Source organism: Siphateles boraxobius, unplaced genomic scaffold (assembly GCF_051911475.1).
Source record: "Siphateles boraxobius isolate OS27281-9 unplaced genomic scaffold, OSU_SipBor_1 48, whole genome shotgun sequence".
Lineage (NCBI taxonomy): Eukaryota > Metazoa > Chordata > Actinopteri > Cypriniformes > Leuciscidae > Siphateles > Siphateles boraxobius.
The window spans coordinates 7,578,546-7,602,176 of record NW_027509119.1 but is presented as its reverse complement, the minus strand read 5'-3'; the positions used below and the strand labels follow the sequence as shown (position 1 = coordinate 7,602,176).

Here is a 23,631-nt window from a genome sequence, read left to right as displayed (position 1 = left end):
CTGGATCTGGGTTAGCTGCTACATAACATGCTCAGCGGCTCGCAGTGTGGAGGTGACCCAGCCCAGGCTGATTTTAATCTGGAAGTGACACCCTGCCCCTCACCCCCTCCGCCCCTGGGTGCAAACGCCTCTCTCCTACCCCATTGCCTGCACCCCACCATGAATGCCTGTTTTGGTGGATATTTCATTTAAGCTGATCTACTTTGATTCAACAAACAAAAGGAGCTTTCTCTGTGATCTGCATTTTTTCCTCCTCTTCTTTCCGTCCGCTTTTGTTTTCTTTAAACTTTTCTCTCTCTCTGTTTTCTCTCTCTCTCTCTCTCTCTCTCTCTCTCTCTCTCTCTCTCTCTCTCTCTCTCTCTCTCTCTCTCTCTCTCTCTTTTTCTTTGTGGGTTGAGCGAAGCGTTGTGTTCCATGCTGGGCTGTTGGTGGCCTGTTGGGACATGTTTGGTATACCTGAGTCACAGAGCAAATGTTTAACTCATGCAGGTCCACAAAGAAAACACACACACACACACACACACACACACACACACACACACACGCACACACGCACACACACACACACACACACACACACACACACACACACACACACACACACACACACACACACACATATACATGCATGCACAGCTGCCCATATCAGCCAAGCATCAGGTGTTGTGATGTAAAAATCTGTACATTAAAGCAGGCACACACATACATGCTCAAGCAAAATCCTGTGCCCGCACGAATGGCCTCTTAAACATACCACACACGAATCGCCCTCGGTAACCCGGGCGCCTTCCTGTTGCCAAATTCGAAATGTATTTCATGTTTATTAAGTTGAAATGAGACGTTAATTCCGCAAAAAAAGCAGAAGAGTCATGCTAGAGCAGCATCTGAAGATGTCCCGCTGTTAAAGGACAGCTGTCCAAACAAGGAGAGGGGGGAAAAGGACTTGAAAAAGCACATTATATAAACATTTGACAACAGTTGCTCTGTAATCTGGTATTACTTCCACAAGCGGAGGAGAGACCCATGGTCCTGGGTAGGGCCGGGCTGAAGGGGGACACCACGGCGGTGGGGTTGGAGCCTGGTGCGCTGAAGAGGTCAGTGGCAGATGAGAGAGAATGAGGATTCATGGGAATCCTGCTGCGGAGAGCTAATCACGTTTGATGTGCATGTGAACCCGAGCAGGTTCATCGTAACACGGCTGGGCATGCGTGAGGGGACACTGGTAGGGGGTATGAACCGGGCACGATGACCCACTAATTGGTTGCCACGGTGTTTTAGTATCATAAAGCTGTTGTTATTATTTATTACAAAATACAGTGTACCCACATCTCCCTATTTTTTAAAGAAAGATTACACTTCTCATTTCTCCCTTTCTTTGAGCGCTTTGTGTGTGTGAGTGACTGTTAGATGTTTTGGGGGGTTTCCAGCGTAAAACCGCTCTGAAACAGGAGGTGGTTTATGTCCTTGGCCTGGTGGTGGGTGGCATACATTGCAATTATCTGTCAGAATATAAAGGGAAGAAATGTGTGTATCTTTCTGATACATATATCTGTGACTGAAACTAAATGGTAGCCTATACCATTAAGTACTAGTAGATAAGGCCTACTATATGCTGAAGTATAGATGCGGTCAGAGCTGTGACCTAGAAGTCAGTATGTGTCTTGACACTTTGAGCCATGTTGCTAGAGTGGGTAATACAAATTTGAATATGGATTATGACATTTCTTGTTCCTATTGCTGTTGTTTTAGTCACCTCTAAACTATTGTGTCAATAAAAGTGGCAGGAGGTAACAAATAAAGAATTTTATAAAGTAAAAAAACAAAAAATATGTGTCTTGCTCTGATACATTCATCCATGATTGAAACTGGATGCTTCAACATCAGCAGTTCCACGAATCATACTTTAGGATACAAAATGTTATCAACTATTGTTGTTAGCCAGATTTGGAGTGCATTAATAGTTTTTGTTCTTAGGTGAGGCAGAACAGACTTTCGTATCAAGAATCTGTGAAGAGGAAGAAAGAGAAAAGTCATGAGAAAGGTGATGAGTGGTGGTGAGTTGTACCAGGATAAAGTAGTTAAAAGTGAGTCAGCTGCTTCTTTGGATCTTATCACAGACATACACAGACTTCCCGTGCCCTGACTGTCTTCCCTTTAATACTGTTTTGGATCTGTTCAGGTGTGGCTACCTTTGGCAGCAAAACCTAGTGCTTAGGGCAATAACAGGCTTGTAGGCAGGTTGCCAGTTCAACTCTGCAAACTTTTTCAGCTACTCCCTCTATTTCTCTTCCGCTTCTTGTGTCTCCCTTTCCCAAAGTGAGATAGACCTTTATACAAGACTTGGAACACTACAGCTGTTTCAAACTTCAAACATAGCAGCTTAAAAAGAACTCTGTCTATTAAAACATACTTAAGGCCCTTATTTGCTCCTGTGATTCTGTGGGCATGTTAGAGACTTAGAGAGACAGAGAGGGACAAAAAGAGGGCGAGGGACTCACACAAAGACATTCTTCTCTCTTAGTTGGCCTCAGTCTTTTTAGGATGTGATCTTCCCACATCAGAGTTCAGAGAGTAGGGGTCATGTCTGGAATCACTCTCCAGGCTTCATCTCTTGCTCACTTCTAACCCTCATAAATTAGTCGTTCTTCATAGAAATGCTGCGTGGTGAAGGTATGAGTTTGTATCTGCCAGACATTTTCTCATGCAAACAAATAGATAGCTAAGTGCGTTTTCAGTCAGCTCTGGTAAATCTGAGGACAGTTTGTCACGGAATGGAGCTGTTGGAAAAAGTTAAGATGAACACAACTGAACATAGCAATCTGGCCGCTCAGCACTGATTCATTAGTGACTCATGTGCTTGATGCCAGTTTTCCTGGCTGTTTTTAAAAATAAACCTCCCCATTTCTCAACCTCATCTCGCTGAACTCTACATAATAGATGAGTTTATTAATTCACTCACCACAGCTTGTCTTGTTCAATCATTACTCCGTCCCAGAGTTGAGGAGCCCCAGTAGAATAGAGCAGTGCCTGCTTTCCCTCAGGTCCCTGTCAACCATTCAGAAACCTATGGAGACAGCAGAAAAGAGCAGGCCAGTTTGAGTTGCTAAAGAGGCCTTACTTAGCTACAACCTTCTTTTCACCCCATTTTCATAAGAATAACAGTTTAATAAATGACTTTAGGTCATAGCTGCGTATTAGTGTTCAGATCCTGCATCAAAATCCTGCATTTTCACTTCGATTCTGCATCTCTCGCCATTCTTTACTTTCACTGCCTCTTAATTTGAAGTGACAAGAAAAGTAGGAATTTAGAATGGATGTGAAAACAGCGGAAGTTTGAACTACGGCTAAGACTGTCTAATTGTCGTGTGCTAAGGAATACTGCTTCCCTTGTGTGCTCAAACAAAGACCTACAGATACAGATTTGTCCTCAACTGTCAAACCCTAATAGACTTTTCTAAACCATACTTTTTTGAGAAAGCTATCAAGGTCATTATGTCCATTGAGTTGAACTATTTCATTAACCCTGAACTGTTTAATGCTGCACACATACTTGAACGTGCGTGTATATTTGTGGATTTGATTATTAGCGCAGTCATGTAGATGTTTTTGTTTGCACACTAGTACAACAGTAATTAGAAGCTATAGGGGCCGTTTGTGAGCCTTTTTATTCGCTGGCTGCCAGGGTTAAGCTGTCATTATGAAAATGGCCATCCTTCCCCTGTCGATACCTTTCTTCAGCTTTTGTGTAGAGAGCTGTGCTTTAATTACAGGTCTGTGAGTGATGTCACCGCTGTGGCGTCTGCTGCCATTCACCCAGCACCTCCCCATTCTCCCCATACACGTGTGCTTAAACACACACCTGCCCCAGCTGCCCTCCATACCTACCTCAATCTCTCCCCCTGAGTCTTCCTCAGCCACACTGGGGCTCGGATCTGAACAACTCCTACCTAACCCCAACCCCCACCCATGATTGTTTGGAGATGGCTTGATTATTTGTTCTGTGAATGTGGTTATTTAACTTTCCTCAAGCGGAAGATAAGGAGCCCTACAACTGTTGTAACAAGAATGAACTTGTGCCAGAACGAAAAGAAGTTGGTATGTACGCGAGTATGAGCAAACGTCTCTTTTAATGCACGCATGTACACCTTACATATGAGTTTTAAATTTGTGTAAGTATGCAGCGAACGTGTCTCTGAATAATTTGGATTCCTCAAGAGATTATTGCTGGAAAGAGCAGAAGGAGGGACACTCCACTGAGGGAACATTTCAATGGTGGAACACTGGAGAGGTTAAAACGGCTGAACAAAAAGGATAAGAGAATGTTCAAAGCAAATCGTTGTGGACGTCATGCATCAGCAGCACTACACCTGACCTAGGGAATGTGTTACCTTAAAGGGCAAAAAAAAAAAAAAAAATTGTTTTTGCCTGGAGACCATGGAGCTCTTATCGTAGATGTTAGATGACCCTGCTGGAAAAAAAGAAGGTTCCATCATGAAGTCTTAAGAGCCCTGCAGAAAAACAGGATTAAAAATTTTTTCTCTTCTTTTTGTGTGTGCGGAGAGAGCAAGGGAAAAGAATGGTGGGTAATGTTATCTTGTTCACAGTTACAAGAATCCTGCTCAGAGAATTCTATGGGGTTTCAAGTTTCTAATATGTATATAAAGTTTCTCTGGCACAATAGAGCTTTTGTGGAGTGCAAAATGACCCCCCCCCCTTGCCTCTCTCCCTTCGTTAAAAAAATGCATTCATATGCTAGCAGAGCTGCGAATGTGGACTCAAGTTTCTGCTATCTTTATGTGTTGTGTCGTCACGGAGCCCCCGCGGGCTGAAATGTGCATCTCATTCACCAGCTCCGGCACTCTGCCAGCACTGCCAGTGCTCCTTCCAGACATGGATTAGGGAGAAAATCTAGGAGAAACAACAAGCTCCTGACAAAAAAAAAAAAAAAAATAGCTGGAATGACAGGTAACCCAAGTCAAAGGAAAAGACATTTAGAGAACGAGAAAGAGAGAGAAGGCAGACGATAATTACAGAGCTTTTTGTTTTCGGGTCCACTTTTAGCTGGCTACTTAAGTGCCTGATCCCAAATATATGCCTTGTAATTACAGTAGTGGGCCCCATTAGGGCAGAGGTCTTTGGGGAATTATGCTGTGTGTGTGTGTGTGTGTGTGTGTGTGTGTGTGTGTGTGTGTGTGTGTGTGTGTGTGTGTGTGTGTGTGTGTGTGTGTGTGTGTGTGTGTAAAGAGGGAAGAGACGGCACACTTGTGTACCATATCCTTGTCGTTGATTGGCTGAAGATGCTTGGGTCCTTGGTTGAGTCAAGTCCCAGGCTTCCCCTTGTGAAAGAAGCACAGTACTTGCTTCCTGCTTTCAGCTCTGTGAGCGCTGCTTGAATTGCCCATTCTCAGAGTTCACAGCTGAAACATACAACCTTATTCACATCTATGGGTGTCTCCCTCACCACAAGTGTTCCTTCTCATTCTTTCTTTTGTCTGTGTGCTGATGCAGGGAGATTTATGGAGATTATGACAGGCTGTCTCAGTGATGACTGCCCAGTGTGGCGTGTGTCATGTTGAGTTGACGGGGACTTTTTGGTGGGGTGTCCATAGAGGCCAAGCAGTTGGAGCTCGACTTAGTGCTGGGTATCACTAGACTGAAGGAGATGGAGCCAGACCTCACTTACTGGGGAATTTTCAAGCCATGGCACCCTGACAGATCCTTCCATTGTCTTAGCCCTTGTAGATTAGCACAGTGACACACAAACACAAGCATACACAAACAAATGGGATGGAGCCTTGCCTTGAGACTGAATAGCGGAGAAGGTGAGGGCTACCAGGGGCATAGCTGTGCCTTTTGTGTATGCTTGTGGGTACATTAAGCCAACCTGAGAGCAAAAGAGTAAGATCTGCCTCTTTAAGCTGTTGGCTTTCCTAATAGATTCTTAAGCACTGGCTTTAGTGCATGTTAAACCAGGATTACCCAATCAATTATGCCCAGTACAAACAAGGATTACTTAAAACACTACATTTTTCTTGTGTATAGGGTAAAAACAGGTGATAAGATAAGCATTTCATCCAGGTCAGCCTGACCCTGAGTGAAAGGGACGCAGGGAGATGTTCATTGTCAGAGGGTTGTCAGGAACAGGAGATTGCATGCCCTTTCCACAAATGCCACCAATAAATGGCAAAGTTATTTTCGTAAACGGAAACTGAAACTAAGACGAAACCGATTGATACATTTTTTTTTCGTAAACTGCAGTTTAAAGTGGACTGCGAATGACCTAACCAGGAATAAGGGACGAATGATACATCATTTTATGTTCATCTGGATGTTGAGAGGGAAATTTACCCACTTCATGAGCATCACAACATACAGTACTGTAAGAAGTGTGACTAAAATAAACACAGTGAAAATATGTTGAGGCACTGCCATTATTAAGTTTCATTAGTCCCTATTATGATTTATGCGCAGATGTTTGTGGGTATAAAGTGAGCAAGGCACAACAGTTATAATATCATGATTATGAATAAATAAGATAAAAGGCACACCTAATTTAAACAAATTACTCTTATCTTCACATTAAATATCACAATGTGCATTTATCACTCAGTCTAGCACTTTCAAATATGACAATTTATTCTCATATACACATTGATGTATTATTTACACATGCATATTATTTATGTTATTCAAGTGTCATCAGTGTTGACATTGCAGGGTGTTCCGAATGAGCGAATTGTCCAGTGAAGTGAGGACTGAACAGAGACCCTCAATCGGAGCACAGCTTTTGTAGATTTATGGAGTAGAAATTCTTGACTGATGTCTTGCTTTGGTCTGGGCACTGGAAGTGTTCTGTTAATTCTGCTAAACCTTAATTACTAAAAACTAAATAGATTTGTTCATAAAATAAAAACTAAAACTAACAAAATCAATAATGAAACTAATAAAAAGTAAATATTGAAATGATATTAAAATAAAAATGAATTAAAAAATGGTAAACTATAATAATCTTGCTCTGGACCCACTTCCGGGTCCACACTTTGGTGACGTAATGGAACGTAGACTTGTAGTAGACCACTACTACTCGAATCAGTGTGAACTCTACCAAAGGTCATCTCAGAAGCATCTCCTCCTGCAACATAAATGTCAAATGGGGCACTATACAGTCATGTGGATATGCACACACAATAGGCATCACAGAAGTTTGGATGTGTGCATCAAGTATTTTCCTTCTGCTTGTTGTTTGCAATAAGACTTTTAGAGGACCCCATCAACAGATAGTGATTTTGCTATAAGCGCTGTTATACCTGTATCAACCTCTGAAGTAATTTATTTGCATAGGTGAAGTTTTTCTTTTGAGGAACAAAGGAAGGGTTGTGCTTCCATTGTGAATTGTCTGTTGCCAGTGTAATAAAATTTTGGTTTGGCCATGTTTAAAGGTGTTATGCAATATATGTATTTAGTAGTTTATTTGAATATAGAACAATAACATGAATGAATTGCATATTTTTTTAGCTGACGTTTGTGTGTATGTGTCTATGTTCTGGCTCTGACCTTCCTGAAACCTGATCTGGAGGGTGCACCGTAGAGTGTGCGTGCTGATACATCCCCAACTCTGCAAATATACAGAAAGGGCATAACACTATGTCTGTTTACTTATTTTAATCTCAATTAGCAGCCAGAGTCTCGCTGCACAATGTGAAGCAAGTATGGACACATTCTTGCCAAACCAGCTCTGTGTGTATGTGTGTGTACTTTTGTGTGTTTAATTGAGCTCACCTCTCAGTGAACCAGTACATACTCAGTGCATGTTGTAAGCACATGATGGTTGGAGCTTGCCCACACTCTACCGCCTGTTCCCTTTCCATCGTTCCCTCATTTTCTCTGACTCACATTTCCGTGACACCTTGACTGCCTGTTGTGTCATTCCATGAGTTTCTTTGATGGAGTATTTTACTTCGGCTTGCGGAGTGTGAGTCCTCCCTTTGAGACAATACGCATGGCCTTTGAAAATAGCTTGTATGTCATCTTAACCTCCGAGTGAGGGGTCAGCCCCTGTTGAAAAGAGTGCTCAAGGCATAAGAGAGCAGGAGAATCCCACTGGATGTCTTTTATAAACCCTTTCACCCTTTAAATTCCTGCGCCATCCCTCTCTGCTTGCATCTCTGTCTGGGCGAGTGAATGGTGACTGTAAACCTTCTCTACCCTTCCTTATGCCTGGATGACTGTGGTAGGAAATAAGAGTGGCCTAATCAGGCCTAATAAGAATGTGTTAGTGACAAGGGGGGCTGTTGAAAGGGCTTGAGTCCTCTGTGGAGACACAAATAGAGAGAAGACATGCCGGGTTTTGAGTTACCAATGTCTGGGCCAAACTAGCAGAGCTCTCTTAGTGTCTCCTACATAATGTACTAACACAGGACTTTACTGCCAGTTATTGCAGCTACTATCAGTAGCAGGCAAGAATGTGGTTGCATGTGCTTTTGTTACATGAGTTATCAACACATAAGAGTGTCACAATAATTAAAAGGAAAGATCATAAAAAATGAATATATCTTTTTTTTTCTCTGCCTGTTTTTTGCACCACATGACATTGGTGGACAAAAGTTTTTCAATTATTAACAAATTGTTAAAATAGTATTGCCTTCTAATCAGCAATAAAAGATTATGCCAAAATACTTCCTTATTTTTTTCTTCATTATATCATGATAGTTGTATCACCCTGACACATTTAAGTCATTGGTATGCATGAATTGCATTTTAATTTATTTTTAAATGAAATAATAATAATTGGAGTATCATATCATTTATCCACATCTGCTACTGTTGTTATTGTAGTTCGATACACATTTTGTTGGCTTTAGACATATGCAGCACTTGTATTGTAGATCATCTTTGTCACTGTAGAAACATTCGCCTTCGATATTGTTTGATGCGTCTGTTGTGCAGCTGTATGTTTTCTAGTGTGTGAATATAATCCCATTTTTATCACATCTGTGTCAACAGCTGTGGGAGCCCTCAAGCTAACTTTCACCTCCAAGTGAGCTGAGAGACAGGGGAAACACAACACATTTTTTTTTGACTGTTTTACCCCCTTTAGAAATGAATCCTACTTAATTAAGAAGCAATGAAGAATCCACAGATAGCATTCTGTAATTAGCTTAAGCAGGGGCTGCTGTAACCAGATCCACTGCATTAATGACAACATAAGGCACTGTGAAAAGCATCATTGTTCTCTGGATAATTGTCCTTTTAGTTAACGGTGGGCAGGGGAAAGGCTCTCCTTGTTAGAGGATCTTGGCTTGGGGCTGTTGACAGCCAGGGGAACAGATAAGAATGGGTATCCAGGGATGGGGCTGGCACTGGCCCTGTGCCCACTTTGACAAGCCCACTTGTGCCCTCTGCCGAAATCTGGATGGCATGTATAGGAATTAGGCCTCCCCTGGGTGTGAAGGGGGGCATGTGTTAATGACATGCCCCTAAAGGCTAATGAATGAAGAGAGATCAATAAAATAAGGCAGATGTATGCAAACAGCATGCTGATTATGCTGCCTAATGATGCCTGCTGCAACAGAGCTGAGACGGGAGGAACGGGGAGGGGAAGGAAAGTGCCATAGAGGCACATGGAACATTTATCGTCTCCTCGCACTCTACCACGGAGTAAATTAAATGGCTTCTACTCAAGGGGTAAACTGTCAACTAAATGTTAGAGATATTTATGGTGGTGCAACTTTTTTTGTTTTCCTCTGTCCATTTTGACAGTGTTGCATTTATATGAATTAGGCAGTGTTTTTTGCATCGCTTAGTCTACCGTCATTGCAAGAGCTTGCAACCTGAATGGAATGTGATGTAAACTCCTGTGTAGCACACAATAATGCCTTAAAAACACGTTTTCTATTAGGTTGTCCTCACTGACTTCAGGCAAAAACAAAGAGCGACCAGTGTAGTCCGGTTCACAAACAAATCACAAATAACTTATAACATTAATCATGTGCTGTTAATTTAGTGCTGTTAAAAGTATAATGTTATTTATTCATGTTCATTCATACTACATTTAATTATTGTCAATTTAAATGACTGTAAAGCTATACAAGTATTGTTCATATTTCATTTTAGGTAGTGCACTAACGTTAAAATATATAATGTACACATTCCTACAAAAGATTTTGTATATAGTAGTATAGTGCTAATATAGTGGTATTAAGTCAGACTCTACTGTATTGTTTCAAAACCTTTGTATTATGGTGTGTTATGGAGTGTTTAAGCAGCATTTAACAATAAGGTTTGATATGTTAACATTGGTTAATGCATTACCTAAAAAAATTAAAAATGAACAGTTCTCCTAATCTTTTAATAAACTTCTACATTTAGTAACTTTTGTCTTTTATACTTTTTTGTCTTTTGTCATAAGACAAAACATAGACATTAGACTTTTGTCATTTTGTCTTTTGTCATTGTCTTATTAATTTTAAATTTGTAAAGCCTTAAATCTATTGTTTCTTTTCTTTTTATATGTATATGCAGCAACATGTAGTCCACAACAAATTTCCTCTTGAGGACAATAAAGTATACTACTACTACTATTATATGTTATTCATTATGCTTTTTGGATGTAGTCAGGGGCTGGGAGTTAGGGTGCAGCCTAAAAAAAGCATCTTTTCTTTTAGCTCCCTATTGTATCCAACCAGTCGGAGCTGTTAGAAACACGATATCTGCCTTTAAGCAGAGAGGGAGAGCAGCCAAGACTTAACTGCTGTCTCATCCTGGCAACTGCATGGATGCTGTCTGCCTCCATTCATGAGGACTCAAGGAGATGGAATAAAAAGAGAAGGATGAGAAGAGAAAGAAGTCCCCTCCCCCTGTTCCCTCTCCATTTATTCCAGGATCAGATCCTCTGAGGAATGTGTCTAGCTCTGTGTACTTGTCCAAGTCAGCCTGAACTAGAGACACAGTCTAAGTTAAACAGATAAAGCCCAGGTCTGCACTTTCCCCAGCAGGACGTTTCTGGTGTTGGGTTTCGGTTTAGGAGACAGTACATCTTAGATTTTGAGTGTTGTTTTCTTTGTTTCCTCTGACCAAGCCACTTGGATTTACAAAACGACAGGCAAAATGACTTCATGAGAACAGATGTCCAACACCGTGGCTTTGTGCCAGTCTCAGTAGTTGAGACGTTTGCTAGTGTGCTTAGAGGGATATTGTAAATTAATCGTCTGGTGGAATGAAAAACTGACTGATGACATCAGAGCCAGCCACTGACAATTGGGTTGACGTTGTACTGCTGCATTTTTTAAATAAAAACAAAGATCTAGTGTACATCAAGCCAAACAACACGCTCTGCAATGCATCAGTTGTTTTATTGCTTTGGATTAAGAATACGACTATGCCTCCACACTCCCCTTGGGCTTGAAATTAAATCCCTAGTCCACTGTTGAAGACCTTGGAGGACTTCCCAATAAGAGACCATAGAGCAGGTGGTGACCCCCTGTGGCCTTGGAGTATATTATTGACCAGGGTCCGGTACCTCAGTTGATTGCTTTATTGTATTGCTATGGACTTCAGTGGCTGGAGACCTCTAGTTGACCCCGACTGAAGGGAGCATTGCAGTGACCCTCACCTTAGTGGGAGAGATATGTGGCTTTGACCTGTGCCTTAATGAGGGAAGGCTTGACCTGCCGAACTGCAGGGATAATGGCTCTTCTTCCAGTCACCTTCCTTCTGTCTCAGACTGTAATTTAAAAGCTGTTGGGTCACTGGTGTCCTCCGCATCTGGGGTGGGGCTCTGCCCTGACTTAAGACCCTGCACATGACCCAGGGGTGTTTATCATGTTGGTCTGGCAGGAGGGAGGAGGACCAACATACAGATTAATCTTCTACAAATAACAACAAAATGCCACAGGATCACTTTGATACTTAAGTGCTGAATCTACACTTCTACTGGTATCAAGTGACGCCTTCAAAAACCTCTTTATCATTGGACATGAAGGGTCAGTAGCGTAAAGGCAGATGAAAACTGGTTAAGCATAAACTCATACCTCCCCCTAGTCGATAAGAATGTGTTATTGAAGATATCATGGATTTTTTGCTTCCTGTCTCCATTTCTGGATAAGACTACAAACCCCGGAGTTGTGATTGACACACAGACCTGCTGGATCTCCCGTGCTCTCCATAAACTGTCACTCTGTCAACCTGATCAAGGCACTTTTAGACCTGCAGGAGAAAAACCTCTCTAAATGCACATGCACAACCTTCTCACTTCCTTATTACCTTTTGTTTTCCTTTGTTTTGTCTTAAGTGCCAGTTTTCAAAGGCTTCTATCAAAGCTCCAGCACTAAAAGTGGGTTGATTAAATGTTTGAATAACAGTCTGGAGTGAAGCATACTTGATCCCTCTTACATGTAATACCACCAAAATACATGTAATGTGATGTGTTTCTCTTAATATTTTATTTTCAAATTGACTTCTCTCTTTGTGTCCTCCTAATGAGGAACAAAAAGGTTCAGTTAATGAGCAGGCGGTGACAGGGCCAACAGGTGTTTCTTTGGCGTCCCTGTCCATTCCGCCCCCCCACACCCGTCCCTTTATTCCATCATGTCTTATTGGCTTACATTTAAGTTTTAAAGATAATCATTTAAGTTTTGGCTGTTAATCTTAAGATTACCTGTAGTCCTAGGTTTGGTTAGGCTTTTATCCAAAGACGTCCTGGTCGTTCTTTTGCTTCGAGCGTAACAGCACCATTTACTTTAGTATGCAGAGCTTTGTTTGTCTAATACAGGCTCGTTCGCTGTGACCCAGTCAGGCTAGCCACTGAACTCCCTCTGCACCTGCCCAATGAAAGGAGTGCACCTGGCATCATAGAGTTCACTTCAATTAATCCCTCCGAATTACAGTCCCTGAGCCAATTAAGCACCTCTCATCTTACACAGTCCCTCCCCAGCACGAGGCTCTGTCCATTGCTGACATCAACCATTCAGCCCTATTGAGAGAGGGGTTGGGCATAACACCTTTGCTCTCTTCTCCATATAGTCCAAGCAAATTTTGTCCCGTTCTCCTCTGTTGGTTTTATAGATTGCCTGATCCCTGAAACTCCCTGAAGAGCCGGAAATAAAACACTTGGACCTTTTCAGAGCTTCCCAGTGGTGACTGCAACTCTAGACAATAAACAACTCTGGCCTCTACAACTCAGAGAAAACCTGTCAGATAACTTCTCAAAAATGATTGATATGCATTTCAGCGCATGTTTGTGCATTTGTGGCACTATTTTGCTCATCTGCATTCTAAGCCATGTGGACCATGTCCTATGTTGTGTTGGCATGCACACATAACCTCCCACTCCTTCTCCGAGCCCTGGCACAGTCAACAAACTACAAGCTTTCTGCTCCACAGAGCGATTTCATTCACAGTATAGCACTATATCTGGCAGCTTTCCCTCAGCTTGTACACACACACAGGCACAGCATCTGTGTGTGACAGGTTCTCTAATGGTAAGGAAGATTGAGCAGAGCAGTACTGTGGCCTTAGGTTAAGATTCAAAGTGCCTAGCTGTTGATCTTTTAGTCCAGTTTCCTTTAGTAATGTAAAAACGCATATCCTGACAGCCATTTAATGTTTATCTTGTTTTCTGGCACGCTTCCTCTTTGTCAAAACAGTGACGACATTAATTAAGCACAGTTTCAAGCTCTTCAAGGCCTGGAAGATTCCACTCCCTTCAAGCAACATACAGACTTCATTGTGTTATATTTTATTAGCATTGAGTGTTTTGATTGTGTAGTCAGTGATATGTATGTCATGTTTAAAAAAACCTTCATGTTCTTTGGTATCTATCAAGATCTTATCAGCAGGGTTATGGTAGTTCACCATTGGAGTGTCACAACAGTGACGGTGTGCAGTGTTGGCAAATAAATCTAAAAACCTTTTGCTTACTGTGCTCTGAACTAGCATGTTCTCTTTTTTTGTCGCTGTTTTGTAACCATATTTAAGCTCAATATCCATATGAACAAAACTCGGTTGCTGTGTGAGAACACAGACATGTGGCCTTTCTTTAAACATGCTTAATACTCTTTGCTTTTCTGCCTCTTTTACCCCTCTTAATCCACCCAGCCTCCTTTCCCAGGGAGAGACGACGCATGATGGACGGGAGTTTATCCCTTAGACTCGCAGCAGTGAATGGGTCCTGTCGTTACATTATAATGTGTTTGCACGAAAAAAGTTTTTTTTTAAACTCCGCCATCATGCCAAAAATAATTTCTGGGTGTGATACTGATTTGTCTGTACTCAACATTTACTTGTTGGCATGTTTCTCAAGTCTGTATTACTTACGGCTCATTTTCTGGCCTAGATGTTGAGCTCTGGGAGACCGCTGGTTATTGAAGAAGGCGTGTGCGTGTTGGATGTGAGGGTGGGGTGAGGTAGGGGGTTTCCATGTATCTTTGAGTCTCTCATTCTGCAGGTAATTACACAGCAATGTAAATTACATCGAGGCAGCAAAGAGCCATGGCCCCTGCCGGCACTAGCCTTGCCCTGCATTCGTCCCTCCTGCCTGACCCTGCAGCTAACGGCTTAATACAACAATCCACATCTTAGCATATACCCTTGTTCATGGCTGCCCTCAGATAAATCATTAACAGATGATTCTTTCTTTTAAATTCCCTTTATTTTTCTCTTCCACTTTCCAAGTCTACCTAACCCTGCCATACAGTATGTGTAGTTCAAAAGAAATCATATGTGGTTAATATTTAGCTGCCAGATCCCCGGATAAAGGGGTGGAGTCAGTTGCTTAGAAAAGCTGAAACTCATAGGCACACATACTGGAGATATGTTTCTGTCTATGGAGGAATGTGCTTCTCTTCCAGAAGTTGACATTTGACCCTGTTCTGACACATGACGGAGATTCTTTAAGCTGCACTAACATCTCTCTCTCTCTCTCTCTCTCTCTCTCTCTCTCTCTCTCTCTCTCTCTCTCTCTCTCTCTCTCTCTCTCTCTCTCTCTCTCTCTCTCTCTCTCTTTCTCTCTCTGCCTCTCTTTCAGGTCTGTCTGTTATTACACACACATTGATCTGTCACCAGCAGTTAGAGCTCTATGCTCCAGTCTTTTCCTCTGCTCTTAGATGTAAATCCTAAAAACATGACCACAGAGTGACTGGAGATCAGTTTCTCTGTTTTTCTACCTCTCTCGCTCAATCTTACTCTCTCTCTTTCACCTTTTCTTTCCTCCTTTCTCTTTCTGGCCCAGCTGGGCTCCAGATGTAATCTGCATTTCATGTGGTGCAGTACAGGGAGGCAGGCCATATGAGCGGAGCAGCATTTTGGGCTGAGATTGGGCCGGGCTTTGGGTTTGCCGCTCAGCAGTTCAGCTAGATGTTGCGGTTAGTGTGATGTGAACTTTGACAGTCTGTGTCATGCCTAATGCCTCACTTCCCAAACACAGATCAGTGAGGCTGATTTATATCTAACAGGTGCTGCTTTCAGTGCAGCAGCGGAGCTGATGGGATGGGGGACAGCTTGTGGCCGCCTCATTAAAGAGAGGAGGACATAGAAGGCAGTCCTCTGTCTGACGTCCACACCCGCCGGATACAAAGCCTATATGTAAGAGAAGGAAGAACATGCTTCTTCGATTTTGACTATTTTTCTTCCTGTCGCACATGCTTTGGATTTCCTCTCGCCCTGCTTGGGCTTTTAGGCACAGTGGGCTCTCTGACCTCTGCTGAGTGCACAGTGGCTTAAGCCCTGGCAGACACCACAATGCCAGGATTGTCTGGGAGTGTTGACATGCCAGCAAACTTTGACGGGCTTATGTTAGTAGTGCGGTGTCGGTTTTCCCCCTGCCGCCCCTGTGAAGGCAGTCTAGCCTCCTCTCTCTTCTTTCTTTCATCTTTCTGTCTGTTTCTCTCCTTTGCCTTCTCTCTGATAGCGGTTCTTTCTAGTTAGCTTTTAAAATTGGATCTGGATCCATTTTAAATCCTGATAATTGACCAAGGGTTTGCAGATATCCTTTGGGCCTTCCTGTATGTCTTTTTCTTTAGTCTGAAGGTGATTATTAGGCATTTGATGCTTTCCGGTGGGTGTGGCTAAAATGGTTGCAAGTGTGACAAAAAAATATTATGTACAATTTGTGACAATCATTTCAAATGTAGTCTCCATTAGTGACTGTCTGCAAAAAATTGTCCATATGCAATTTTATCAGACGTCATCTCATAAGAGTGCACGCCAAGAATAAGCCTGTTAGGCCCTGTCCCAAATGACACACTTAATGTGCACACGTCCGTTAAGTCCACAAGACCTGCAGCAGACTTCTACCTGACATCAAAGTAACATTACGTCACGAAAGTGTGGACTCAGAGGAAGATTGCGAGTTGAGATGCGAGACGAGATGCATGACTCTTGTGAACCGGTTCTTTTTAATGAGTCAGTCTGAATGATTCAAAAAACGGTTTGGGGTTAGCAGTTAGTAGTTTGAGTCAGACTCAGTCAGAGAATTGTTCAGAGCTCAGAAGTGATTCCTTCACCTTACCTGCGTATCACGTGACCTTACATGGCACAAAAACCATCAGAATCACCAATGGTGATAGCATCAAATGAGAGATAAATCTGAAAAATTACTGATCAGTAATTAATCAACTAAAAAAGTATTTTGGCTCTTTTAAGTTTAGACTCCCTGGCCATTTTTGTTGTTTAGTACTTGGTGTGACATTTTTTTGTCCGTCTCTAGGTAGGGTATCCGTTGAGTGCCCTTCATATTATCAAATTAGTTTTCAGTTTGTAAACCCGAAATTCACGCCAAGCTTAGTTTTTTTGTTACCCCTCCCCTGGTGAATGAAATGTTCGTTATGTGCCTCGACAAGTTGGAGGAAGACTATTAATTGTTTTCGTCTTTCTCTTCACCCAGAGCGTCGGCATCTTTCAGCACTGGCCTCGAGGGCACCTTGTTACACACTTAACTAGTATTCTCATAGTGTTTTTCTCTCTCTTCCTCTGTTGAGAGTTACTCATTTCATCACCACTGAGGAAGAATGCACGTCACTTCGCTTGCTTTTCCTTGGCCTTTTTTCTCGTAAATACTGCGGGCTAAGTCTGTACAATCCGATAAACTACAGACGATAAATCCGTCTGTAGTTATGTTTATGATTTATGGGTAATGTCTACATACCACAAAACGATACACTTAGATAATGAAAATTGTCACAGAGCACGAACCATCTGCAGGTGGATTGGCACTGTGTAGTTTAGAAAATAATAGTGTTAACCTTAACAATTTGGTTGTTCTGAGTGAAAATGAAGCTTTCAATGTCATAATAGCTGTCAGCTGCCCTTTTGTTTATAATTCTGCTGAAAAAAAGCCTGCTGATAAAAATAGACTCTCAGTAAGTCAGAGCATGGGTATCTAATTGGAGATGTATTCTGCTGCTGTTTGAGAATAGCTGGGCTTTAAGAGTTAGTGACATCAATAGGAATCTCTTTAATTCGACCTGGCAGTCCCTCAAACTCCCACCTGTAGGTTATGCTATGAAAGCGGCCTGCAAAAAATGTTTAACCGTAATTTGTTCGCTCGCCCTCATTCTCTTTGTTTTTCTTAAACGTCTGGACATTCAACGCCAATAACGCTCCAGCTTTGCTTCCCCCTGTTTCTCTAAAGAACACATTATTCCTTGGTCTTTATTAACACTCCATAATTCTTTAAAGGGGGTCGGGGGCGGGTGGGGGGTGCAGTAGAAAACCATCCTCCCTTGAGGTTTATTGCTTAAAGCGAGCACGGCTCTTTCCCAGGATAAGAGATTTAACTAAGCAGAGAGGAATTTGGGCCAAAACTCATAAAATAAGTATTTGTGTACAAAAGAAAGAGTTCGTACTTTATTTCTAAATCTTTGTCATTAATGACTTTAACAAATGTGAAGTGGAGAGTGAATGGAGATGCAGTGTAGGGTCTTCAAAGATAGCCTCTAATTATCTATCCAGGATATCCCGCTGAAGAATTAAAGTGGAGAAATAACTTTCACAGAATGGTTTCACTGGGACACCCTTTAACCCCCCTTGTTTGTGCGAGCGTGCTTGCCTTTGCATCGGTATTAGATCCTCAGTAACTATTTGAATACTCAGGGCCAGAGCAGGACATGTAGTATATCTCGTCTTCTCCCTCCCTGTTACTGCTTTTCGACTTCTGAACCCTGAACAGCTGTCGCCCTCTTCGCTCAAGTTTCTTCCGTAGTCTGCCCTCCCATGCCATCCAGAAGGATCGTATCGCGCTCCTTGGGTTTAAACGTTTAACAAAACACCAGGCCTCGCCGTGACTCCTCTGCCTGGCAGCCTTCAAGCCTCTCACTGTTTCTGTGCAACCTTTGCTATCCTGTAACTCTTAGTGCCCTGGCATGCCAGTTATTGGAACGTTAGTGAGTTTTGCACTTGTTGACAGAGTGTTAAGCTCAAGAGTAAGCCTGCCTCCTCTTGCATTATGATTCTTGTCACTTTTGGGACAACTGATAGCTTGGATTTGTTTCAGCAGTGCACTAAAAGGGTGTCTGCACCTTTAAGAATGCCCTACTTGGGTTATTTGGCAAATTCCAGGTGCTGTCTCTCCCATCGCTCTGTTTTACCAGGTGCAGGACTGGGTCATTACTGAGGTATTTGTTTTCCAGATTAGTCAAAAAGGCCTTGAATTAGAGGTGGGTTATCCAAGCTCTATTCATCCTGCCTGATGCTAATTCTTTGGTTGAAGCTAAGGTGTTTAGCACATAGTCGAAGAGTATATTGTGGCATTACCCTGCAGGGTGAAAAAATACAAGGGTCTTATACAGGTCTCAAATCCTGAAGTGTACAGCTCTGGAAAACCAATCCAGTGTCCTAGTGCTGTGTGCAGCTGAAGGTCCTCTCTCAAGCATTTACATGGAGCTTCAGCGATTATGATAATGAACAGTTTTATCATCACCCTTACAATCAATAATGCGGCTTTTTAAGGTTTAATATTTCAATGGCATTGATCATCTTAACAACCGTGTTTGCGGTCTACTTGCCTTAACTGTAGCCTCAGTGAGAGGAGAGATGAAACAGTGAGGGTACATGTGAGTGGGGGAGATGTTTGGACAGCAGGAAGTTGAGGAGGAAGTGATTGAGGAAGTGATTGAGGAAGGACGGAGAGGGGGTGGGCTGACTCCTAATTGCAGATGTATATAAGGAGTATATAATATGTCTTTATAATATGTCATAAAGGAGTCAGAAGGAAGCATAGTGGTGGTGGTCTCATTATTTAGATGTTAACAGAACTCAATCTCTATATCTGACCCAGTCAACTACTCTCTTTTTCACAAGACAGATAAGTGTGGTGCTTGAGAAAAAAGAAAAAGAAAAAAAAAACTCTGTAGTTTGTATATTCCTCTTCTAACCTTCCACACTCACGTTTATGTTTTCTCTCTGTCTGTCTGTCTCATTCTGTCTCACTCCCTCACGAGAGAGGAGAGAGCCACTTCCTTGAGCTATTAATAGAGGAGATTTGATAATTAATGAAAATGAAAGCCTTTGGGCCTGGCTGGCTTTGACACACACAAACACACACGCGCACACACACACACACACACACACACACACACACACACACACACACACACACACACACGTTTACCTAGCTATCTAAATGGTGACTTATCCTTGACTTCCATGGTTTTTAAATTACTGATCTCTTACTAATCCTAAGGTTAAATATAGTATTAAATTGCTATATCCTAACCCTAACCAACAGCAAAATTATGTTTAAAAATATATATGATTTGCTTTATTTAATATTTATAGTTTAACTAATAATTAAATAACACATTTGCCCCCAAAGTAATTTTTGCAAAAGGTATAAAAAACAATATTATAATTTTATAAATATAATATGTAATATATTTTAAAATTGTATGTAAGTTGCAAGCATTTTTATGATATATTACAAATTAAATTATTCAAATAAACTATGATAAATACATGTATGTGTGTGTAAATGTGTTTTAATTTTTTTGCATGTTATCTGACCAACTCTTGCACTACCTTTGAACATGCAAGTTTGAAGTTTTTTTTCTTTATTTAAAAAAAAAAAACATGTTCTGTTGGGTTTACAGTGAGCGTGTCTTAAACAGGCCTTCAGTATGCGCCAGGAGAAAATATCCTGTAATTATTTTTTTGTTCGAATTGATCTCATTCACAAATGCAAAGTGTACAGGCAGGCACATGAAGACAACATTCTTCACGATAGGTAAACAGGCAAATGCTCTCTCTCCATCTCTCTCGCTCTCTCTTTCTGAGAAGTAACTAGGCTCTCTCCGCTCCTCCCTCCTGTGTTGCGGAGCATGCTGTGCGCACTCAATGTGCCTGGGGGTGAATGGAGGGCTTTTTGCAGCATGAACATGATCACCCATCTCTGATTATACATCAATACCTTTATCCCTGGGATAATTTATGCACTTACAAAACACAAAGCTTTATCTGAACCAACCACTGGGGAAGGTGGAGGCAAATAATGTGCTATTACTTTCCTGTAAGATTTGTTAAGATGAGAGAGAGAGAAAAACAGCATGCAGGGGCCGAAACAATAAGTTATTTTCCTGTTTTATGAACGCCTTATTTATATTCATATTCAAATTATTATTATTAAATTGAATATGGTTAATATTATGATATCCAAGATTTTCTAGAGAAAAAAAACTCCTTTAAGTCTTTGCATGCGATTAAAAAACGAGTGGCTGTTGGGCAAATGGAAGCGCTTACCAAAAACAACAGTGAGCGTAGAATCTCCAACAGTATGCATTTTTAATAGGGGAATGTGGATATGTTGAGTGTGGTATTAGTTCAGTGGCTGCGAGTGGGCTGGTGTGAAGCTCATTTGTACTCCCGGCCCCGTTTCTTCGCCAGCCCCCCATGCTGCCTGCTAATTGGCAGGAGACTGGGAGCTTCCTGCTGCGTGTTCGCCACTTTCCCCTCACTCTACCACCCCACCAGCTCTTTTTGCCAGCTTTCCCCTTCGAACTGAGTAATTAACCCACAGCTAATTAACCACTTCTAATTACACGAAGAGCCTGTTTCTTTTGCACTCACCAAAAGTGATGAGACACTTTGCCGGCGCGCGGATTCCCCTTCAGCTGCCTTTGAATCCGCTCCAGATTTCATCGGCTGAATAAATGCCGCTAAAGGCAGCCTGACGTTGCATCACACGCCTTGTCGGGAAAACATTTTTATGCTCCCTTTGTTTTGCTACATTGATTGCGTTTACAGATCTTATGCTGTTACCCGAGAGCGAAAATTGTCACCAAGATTCAGTTTCAGTGCCTAGAACAGAGAACGCTATTGATACCTCAGAATCAATTCGTTTGTGTTCAGGCCAGAGACCAATTAGCAACAGATGAGTTTGCAGATGTTTACTGTTACATTAAGTCACAGAGGAGCACCTCCTATTTCCACCACCAACATAATCTATTAACCAGTGCCAGCGTGCAGGTAGAGCACTCCGGCCTGACACACTAATGGCTGTGGCTTTGGGAGAGATGCATGCTGGGAACCGGCATTTAGTTCCATTTTCAGCGCTGTGTTGGCAGTACAGCTGTGCGCAGTAGCAGCAAATAGCTGTGCTCTCATCTCTTACCCACAGCCAAGCTGTACTGATCTCTCTTTCTCTCTCTATCGCTTTTCCTCCCTCTCTCCACAGCCTCAGTCTCATCACAGCCACTGCTATTTCTGTTGCACAGACTGATAGCTTGAACTAAAGATCATTGATTTTACGGGAAGCTGTGTTTACAGCCAGAGTGCCATCGACCTGAGGTGACTTTTTGCCTTCTGACGCAGCAACTCCTCTGAAGTGTCGCTGTGTCTACATTAAACGTTCAGGACAAGGAAGAGAAGGTGGAGGATTTTTTCAGTCCTCTCTGTTTACCTTTGCTCACTAATAAAGCTGAAATTGAATAAATGCTGACTGAAAATACCCAGTGTGGAACTTCTGCAGAAGTGCTTTTGAATTATATGAGTAATTGAATCACTGATGTCACTATTAATCATTTAGCAAATGAGACACTTTAGTGTTATTATTATTATTATTTTTATTTATTTAATTGACTTTTTTTAATAAATGCTTATATAACAATAAATGCAGGGTACATTATTTGTGCTGCATAACAGTGTTTTTCAACCTCTACCCCTTTCTTGGCCAGAAATATGATGCATTATCATATTATAATAGTATTAAATTTATTATATGCTTTATTACATAGTAATTCACTTTAAATCAACAACCAATAAATAGTATTTATAATATTTATTATTTATTTATTGAATAACTATATTTACTTTGATTTATTTGCTTTGGCTGAGACATAAGATGTTACATTATAAAAAAAATAGGAATAAAGAGCACTGCAGAACCTACTTAATCTACCTTATTGTCCTTATATAAATATATAATGAGTTATGCACATGTACTCAACTACACGTGACATCCACATATTGAGTAAATATTTTGAGAGCGCTGATATTTTTTTTTAAACTGACATTTCTGTAACGTTACAATAAATTACAGTGCCTTGTGTACTTGAAACCTGAATTTAGCATTAAGATTGACAATACAGTAGTGGGGTGAACAGTTTCCTACATATATTTGCAATTCAATTGTCCATACTTCAAAGATTAAGCCTTCTCACCTAGCTTTAATGAATACATCCCCTTTTGCAAAATCAGAGGGCCCTCCCTGCTTTATCAATAGGAACCTTCCCTTCCCATATCGTCCTGTAACTTGCCTAGCATTTATGCCATTGATTTTTCAATAAGCGCCCTAACCCTGTAGTGGCCAGCCTGTGCGATGGCTAGATCTGGCAGGAAATGGGAAAAGAAAAGCAAGGCCTGCTACAGACCACAGGGAGGTGATGATGAAGCCTTTTTCTTCCAATAAAATTATCTGGAAGGATATGTTCCTTATGTATTTAGGGGTGCTGTGTGTGGGGCGTGAGGGTCAGGCCGCACCCCCTGGCCGTTCTCAGCTGGGGCCGAGCAGGAGTTAATTCCCCAGGAGAGGGTAGGGAGCACTGGGCCTCTGGAGGCCTGTCCCCTGGGCAGGTGATTGTGCGTGCGTATAATCAGACGGCTCCTTAGCCTTTAATTCCCTTCTTGCTTAGCCAGTAAATCCCACAAAATGAAAGGACCCATAAATAAAAACTTATCTCATTTTCTATCCCCTCTAAATGACAACCAGACCAGCTTCTAACAGCTTTCTTTATGTACTGTGCTTTTTTAATAGTTAAAACCCTTATCTACTTTGTTTGGCTGATAAATAGGGAATGTTTTCTATTCTGCCTAATTTGAGTTGAGACGAGTTTCTATCTGCCTCTGAGAAACCCTTAAAGTCTTGCCTCATGCCTTAATAGAGCAGACTGTTTAATGAAGATGATGCCTTCATGACAGAATGTATAGGATATCAAGGACAAAAAAGATTTTATACATATTGTTATGGTGTGTTTGACTTCTCTGCTGTGACATTACATATTTTAGCCAAAGGCTCATTTACAGGGTGAGAAGAAAGCTTAATACTAATTTCCTGTTGTTAACTGAGTATGCGTCTCCTTGTCTCTCTGAGCCTTCGTTAGTGCAGTGAGATTAAAGATTCCTTCTTTAAACAGGTGTTGCTTCGGA

The 23,631-nt window shown here is 41.6% G+C and overlaps 1 protein-coding gene across 6 annotated transcripts in view; it reads left to right on the top strand.

The window, feature by feature from the left end:
• The window catches only part of zfhx3b (zinc finger homeobox 3b), a 240,994-nt gene that overhangs the window by 120,152 nt on the left and 97,211 nt on the right, over nt 1-23,631 (top strand). Inside the window, exon 1 of one of the 6 annotated variants that reach the window (XM_077201830.1) lies at nt 4,076-4,579. The exons of the other annotated variants lie outside the window; for them this stretch is intronic. The gene's annotated coding sequence lies outside the window, so the exon portion shown is untranslated. Of the gene's footprint in view, nt 1-4,075; nt 4,580-23,631 lie in introns of those variants that run through there. 6 annotated transcript variants of the gene reach the window in all.